Source organism: Poecilia formosa, unplaced genomic scaffold (genome assembly GCF_000485575.1).
Source record: "Poecilia formosa unplaced genomic scaffold, Poecilia_formosa-5.1.2 Scaffold752, whole genome shotgun sequence".
Taxonomy (NCBI): Eukaryota; Metazoa; Chordata; class Actinopteri; order Cyprinodontiformes; family Poeciliidae; genus Poecilia; species Poecilia formosa.
The window spans coordinates 36,698-43,838 of record NW_006800691.1 but is presented as its reverse complement, the minus strand read 5'-3'; positions in this window follow the sequence as shown (position 1 = coordinate 43,838).

Here is a 7,141-nt window from a genome sequence, read left to right as displayed (position 1 = left end):
TCAGTTTTACAGTTCTCATGCTCGTTATGAATTTCCAGACATTTTTTGCATGCTCCCAGTTCTTTAACAGCTTCCTTCCTTTCTGGCAACTTGAGCATACGAAACTTTTTACAGAAATACAGCCTTTTCTTATTCTTCACGTCTCCACAAACCACACACCCTTGAGACATGTCTGTTGGCTGAATAGAAGTTCTGGTCCGAGCTTGACGTGGTTCAGACCTTGATTTTGACTCCTCATCCTTCAATTGATCCAGCTTTTCATAAATTCCTTCTTGACCTTGAAGAAATTTCAGGAGGTAGTCAAATCTTTTGTCTTCTTCAGCCTCATTTCCTTTGTTGGCTATATGGAGAAGCCATTCCTTCTTCAGGCTGTCTGGAAGTTTACTTTCTATTGCTTTTGTTATAAGAGGGTTCTTTATGGCACCAGTTGCACCAAGTTCTTTGAGATCTATCAGAGCTTTTTCTACAGTTTGAATTAGCTCGACAATCTTCTTGGGCTGGTTCCCTTTAACTGGCGGAACCTTTTGAAGCTCCTCCACTATTTCAAGGGCAATAGTCGTTTTATTTCCAAAGCGATTCTCTAGAACTCGAAATATCTCCTCAGCTGTCGTATAAGTTGTGAGACGATGGTCTCGCACTATTTTCTCATCCACACTGTCGAGAAGTTGATATTTTTTAATCTCTTTTGATCCTGTAGGTTCTCCCTGCATCTGGAGTGCTTCCCAATCTTTTTTCCACTGATGAAACTCTCTACGAACTCCAGTGAACTTTGGCAAAGCAGCAGGCTTTAATTTAATGGCTGGTGCCACAGGAAAACTCATGGAAGTGCTTAACCTTTTGGTCACGTCTCTGCTTTGCTCTTCAATAAATTCTGCTTTTCTTAATGTTAATTTTGGGAATATGGTCTCAAGAGCTCTGACCCGACTCTGAAACTCATGTTGCTCTGCATGAGGAGCCCAGCACCTCCAATGTTTATGCACTGCCTTTGCCGTCTTTACTAGATTTTGCAGATGTTCTATCATGAACCCATATGCATCTGCATTTTTACTTGGGTTTACAGTATCCACATGATCTGCATGTGACTCTGCAGTTCTAATGGCTTGTGTCACTTTGTATTCCCCAAAATTTTCCCACAATGTCTTTTGTATAAGGTTTTTTAGCTCTTGCATCTTTTTCTCACATTCTTTGCTTGTTTTATCTAAATCAGCCTTTTGTTGTTCACTTAACACCTCTGGATCTGAATTTTCAGCAGTGTATTGTTCTGCAACATCATCATTGGCTTCAAGAACTTTACTGGCTTCTGCTGTGAGTTTTGCAAAGCTGTCCCTGAGCTCTTCCTCAGACATCATTGTGTGCATTCGTAGTACATTATTGGCCAAACGGGAGAATTGACGCTTCACAGTTGTTCTAGCGCTCTTCAGCTGCTCCAACACTACTGAGTCAGCCATTTTGATTTAAGCAGCAGGGCAAAAGAACAATCTTGATTTGTCTCTTTGTGGACACGTTTGGTCCAACCAACAAACTCTTAATGTCCCTCCAGTCTTTAGACTGCGGTTTTTCACTGTCAAGTTCTTTCTGGTTTGATTAACTGTGTGATCCTCACTTGAAAAGGATCGTTTCCACTGTGAACTTTCAACTTGATCCCACTCAGAGAGACTTTAATTTCGTTGACTCATCTTTATTTTTTACATGATGGCCCACATAGCTCATCTCAATAGGTGAAAAACCTCAAAAAGAAACAGAAAGACATCTATTACATTCTGACATTAATAAAGTAAATAACATTGTGAAAATCAGATTCTTACCCCACCAAACCAATTATCTCAAAAGAATAATAAATGTATATATAAACTGTTTTTTTTAGTTAATTCAACAGCAATACATAAATTAGCATTTCATTTTTATCAAAATTTGTTAAATACCCTCACAGACATTCCAACTGACATTTCCTTTTCTTTCTACTTTAACCATAACTTAACCTCAATAAGACTAAACAGTACAACACCAATAATACAACAAACAATTCAGCAATGAGCAGTAGCATTAAGCCTTACCGGCTGTCTTTCACAGCTTGTTGAAACTTTTACACAGTTCTGAGTCAAATGCTCCAGCACTGTTTGCATCTCATGCTCTCAAACCAGGACTGACAGGTCAGTCACACTAAAGTAGCTGCACTCTGATTGCTAGGAGATTGAAGATTGAGTCCACCTGGTTCTCCTCACTAACCGGCAGAGGGGAGCTGCAGAAAGGTGCAGGGGAGTGACAGAAGGGAGTGGTTACCTAGCAGTTCACCGGAACAGACACTAATATAGATTCATCAGAGTGAAATATATCAAGATCTTTTTTGTTATTGATTATTATGATCTAGAGATTGTGAAAACACAAAATTAGGTTTCTGAGAAAGTTAAAGATCAATAATGAAATGATATTTAAATGATAATGGAGCCATGATGAATAAGCCTGTGGTTCTGCTGGGATGTTCAGGAAGTCCAGTTGCTTTGACAACGACCTTCAGGTCAAATACATCGTTGGTTCTGGTGCCTCGTCTTCCTGTTGAGAGCAAAGAAATTAACCAACTTTATATAACCCTGACATTTCTGCTTAAAATAATATTTTTACTGACCTTCTGTAATATTCAAGCTGTGGATTCATTGAAAATTAATTGTATTAAGCATGATGAATCAATTTAAATAATACACGACCAATTTAGAAAATGAAATTAAGAATTGTTAGCTAGAAAATAGACTGAAAAAAACATTTGCAGAAAAACAACAGATTCACTGCAGTAATTAAGGTAAAACTTTGCAAAAACAAAAATAAACATTTTGTATTTAAGATAATCCAAAACTCATCAGGTGGGAGTTTTAGCATCACCTGGTTTAAATCCTGTAAAATAAAATCTCATATTGAACAACTTTTGCTTTCCAATTATGAAAATAGTCAGTAGATCAGCACAAAATGAAGTTTCTCACTGTATTGATGTTCAGTCAGACAGGAAGATTCTCACATGTTCATGTTATAAGTCAAACATTCACGAAAGGAATGTTATTGCATTCTAGGTAATAAAATGTTTTATTTTTTTATTTAAAACATATTTCTAATATTGTAACATATTTCTAATATTGCATAAAAAGGCATAAGTTTTATTATGAAGAGCTTAAATTTCTTGAAGCTCTTCTCTCTTAGACTGACCAGTTAAACAGTTAATGATGATCAACTTGACTAAAGATCAAAACCTCCATCAGCTGCACTGAGTTCATCCTCAGGTTCATCTGAAGCTTTTCTGTCCTGAAAGCTTCCCATCATGCTGCAGGTTTTAATCAGAGCAGATTCCTTCCTGTCAGTCGACCGTTTCACAAACATCCTTCACAGCTGAGAGACTCAGATTCTGGTTCCACATTCAGCCTCAGAGATTCACACAGAAACGACACGTTTGATTCCCAGAGAGCAGATCAGAGTCTGAGATCAGGAGGAAACCATCAGGTGATGAAGCTGCTGGTTGATACATGATGTCTGACTGTAAACAGCTTCAGCTGCTGATCTCACTCTGATCAGTGACCAGCTCTGATCTGGTTCTGGTCATCAGCTCAGATTCTGATAGAAACAGCCAGATGAGACACATTAATGTGATAAAACACATTTAACTCTCATGTTGTCCTCATTTTCTGTACACACCCTGTGTCCTCTGGGTCAAAATGACCCATCTTCACTAAACCCCCAACATAAGCAGCTTAATTGAATTTTAAACACCAAGTTTCATCTTGCAAATTGTCAGTCACCACAAAATAAGTGAACACTTGAGTTTTCCTTCTCCCCTTGGATTTCTATAGCTTAAGGAAAGACAAAAATGTGCAAAAAGGAGTTTTGAATTTATTTATTTTTATTCATCCCAATGACTCAGTATCTTTTACTTTTCTCCAGAGAAAAATTTAAGAGAATGTACAATACAAAAATATGAAAAATAACATAACCCATTCAACTAATTAGCACATGTAGGGCAGTATGCAAGTTGTCGTGAAAACTGGCATAAGGATGTGAGATCTTTCCAGGTACACGCAGAAAATGGAGTAAAAGCCTGAGAAATAACAGTAATCTTGCATATTGATTTAATGATGATTAAAGAAGAGAAATATAAAATACATACATACGGAACAGTTGGAATGATTGAAATATATTTTCTGTATTTTGGATTTGTAATGTCTGTAATGTATAATTGAAATATATGTTCTGTATTCATGACTTGTAGTAACAATAACAACTTGATTGTTGTATGTTGATTATTGATGATTAGAAATGGTAACAGCTTGAGTTACAGAATAGATAAGTGATGAAGAAGCATACTGAGAGCATAAGTTGAGAAAATAACGAGTTGATTATGTTTTGTGATGAATTACAAACATGAAATAACTAAAGATTTGAGTTCGTGAGAAAGAAGGTAGACTGTGTCGCAATTAGTAGACTAAGCTGGGTGGGGGTGCTGGAACAACTCCTAAAAAGGCAGTAAGTTACGAGAAATGGCCTCAACAGCCAGATGGCCAGTAGGAAAAAGGGAAGTACCGAAGAGAGTTGCTGCAATGAGTCAGGGGGGGAGATGGTGATTTGGGGAAGGTTGGGACTTTCCACACACTCATGAGTATGAGTCAGAAGTCACGTAGATCTCTCCCATACACAATCATGGGCTGAGAGAGTTTAAAAACCAGCAGACGAGAGAGGAAACTGTTCTTGGTCCGCGGCGCTGAGGAAGAGACAACGAGAGGACGCAGACTAAAGATCAGCAGAGGACCGCACCCTGGGACCAAGGGGAAGTTGAGACTTCACGCCGCCAAGTAGGGACAAGATCCATCTGCCCCCAGTCCTGGCTCCTGATTCGACCAACCCCTCTGCCTCAACTCACCGATCCCTATTCTACTGCAGCAGACTTGGAGAAAAGACAAAGGTCACTGGGTGATGAAGATTCTGTGCGTTTGAAGGACAACAGACAGATCTGCTTTGCTTCTATTCTGAAAGAGGACTTTGCCCCATCAGGACAGAGACTCTGACCAAGGAAATCTGAAGATTTTAGCTGCCAAGATCAATTGCCATCGGGTGTGAGTTGACCTGCCCCCCAAAAGCCTCGCTTAGTTAAACTAGTGACACAGGATAGGGATAGAAATGAGAATAGGTTATGATTGATTTTAATTTGAATTTATTGTCTTATTACAAGTTTGTAATCTTTGAAAGTAAATCTGCTTGTCATTTACCCCTGCTAAAGCTTACTTAATAAATTGCATACTAAAATTATCAATGGAATTTGTGGACAATGGAATTAATTGAGTCGTTTGAGCATTGTAGTTTCCCCCAATTACAGTAAAATTAACATACATGATTCCAGAGATGTGGTGGCTTTGTACTTTCCTTTGGTGAATGTAAAAATAATGACCCTGGGACTTAAGTCTAAGTCACTAAATCCAATCTAGCCGGTAACAAGTGCACGTTATTTTTAGGAGAAAAGCTACCGTTAACAGGAGTGGTTGTTGAAGCTATGCAGCTGTGAGGGCTACTCTGCTGACTGTTTCTCAACTGAAAAGGGTCATAACTTCTGGATTTGCAGGTAGTTAGAGCTAGACTAGTCTTTTCTGCCGCCAGTTTAAATAGAATATCTCCTATAAACCTATTCTAGGGTAAGACCCGGGTTTCAGAGATTTTCCGGACCTGTTAGACAGAGAACTGGTCAGTAGTCAGTTGGTGGTGAGATAAGGGCGGGGCTGACTATTGCGTAATAACGAACAAAGTGCACAGCCTTTGCAGATATATTTCTTACACCTGCAGGACACAGTATGTGTTTTACAGTCCTTTTGAGGGCAGAACTGGTATTTCTTCCTCTTACTTGCCCTAGCTGGGGAAGTGGCTGTGGTAGATGGATCCTCAGGTTGATCAGGAGCTGCTGCACTCTGAATAGCCTTCACAACTGCTGCTGAGGCTTCTGTGCAGGGGACATGCTTCCTTCTTTCAATGAGTGGAGTTACAAGTGCCTTTTCTAGCTGCTCCAGGAACACCCTCCTCTTGTTGTGCTTACGAGGACGGGTTGATCTCTCTCCAAATCGCAAAGGCATTGTAGGAGGACACATCAGTGATGTTGTGGAAGATGACCAGGGGCCAGCGGGCAGTCATTCTTCTGCAGCTATATGTTCCAATCACCTTATCTAGGTTGTCCACACCTCCTTTGTTGCGGTTGTAATCCAGGATGATGATTGGCTTCCTGTCCTCACGATCGCTAATGTCGCCGTCTCTGTGCAGTGTGCTGAGAAGAACTACATACTTGTTTTTCTTTGGGAGATAGGAAACTAGAGTGGTGGTGGGTGTGAAGGCAAACTTTGAGGAGAAGACCTCTCTCTCCTTTGACGCAAGCAGTGCAGGTGGGAGCTCATGCTTGTTCTTTCGAACTGTACCAACCATGGTGATCTTCCTCTTCAGGAGCTGCTGTCCGAGTTCATAAGAGGTGAAGAAACTGTCACATATCACATTATGACCCCTCAGTCCCTCTGTCACAGCTAGCTGCAGCCTCACCTCGGGACCTGTATACACCTGCTAGGATTAGCAGCCCTAAATAGGCCTGCAGATCAATCTCATCTCATCGAAGACCATCTTTGTACCTTTTTCTGTACAGCTTACATGGAAATGTGAATAAAAGCAACATTTAACTTTTTCTATTGTTTGGGCCAATCTAGGAAAAGTCTTAAAATGTCAAGTGAAAACAATAACATTTAGTGGATTTTTTGGGGGGTTTTAACACAGTGGCGGGTCATTTTGACCCGAGGACAACAGGAGGGTTTTAAAGAGCCTCCAGGTGATAATTCTCCATCATGTGAGACTGAATCTCATCTCAGCTCTGAACAGGCTGCAGCAGTTCAGTCTGACTGATGATCCTTCATCTCCATTTCTCTGCAGCAGCCAGAAGAAAACAGGAAAACTGAAACAGACTCTTCATTTCATCACCAACATCAGGAGAACATGCAGCAGAAAGGCCATCAGACTGACCTTTGACCTGGAAACTCAGATAATCTGCAGCTTGTTTTCAGACATGAAGAAGATGAAGGTGAAGCAGCTCTGACTCCGCCCACCTCAGAGGTCAGAGGTCAAAGCAGCTAAAGGTGAAAGTTAG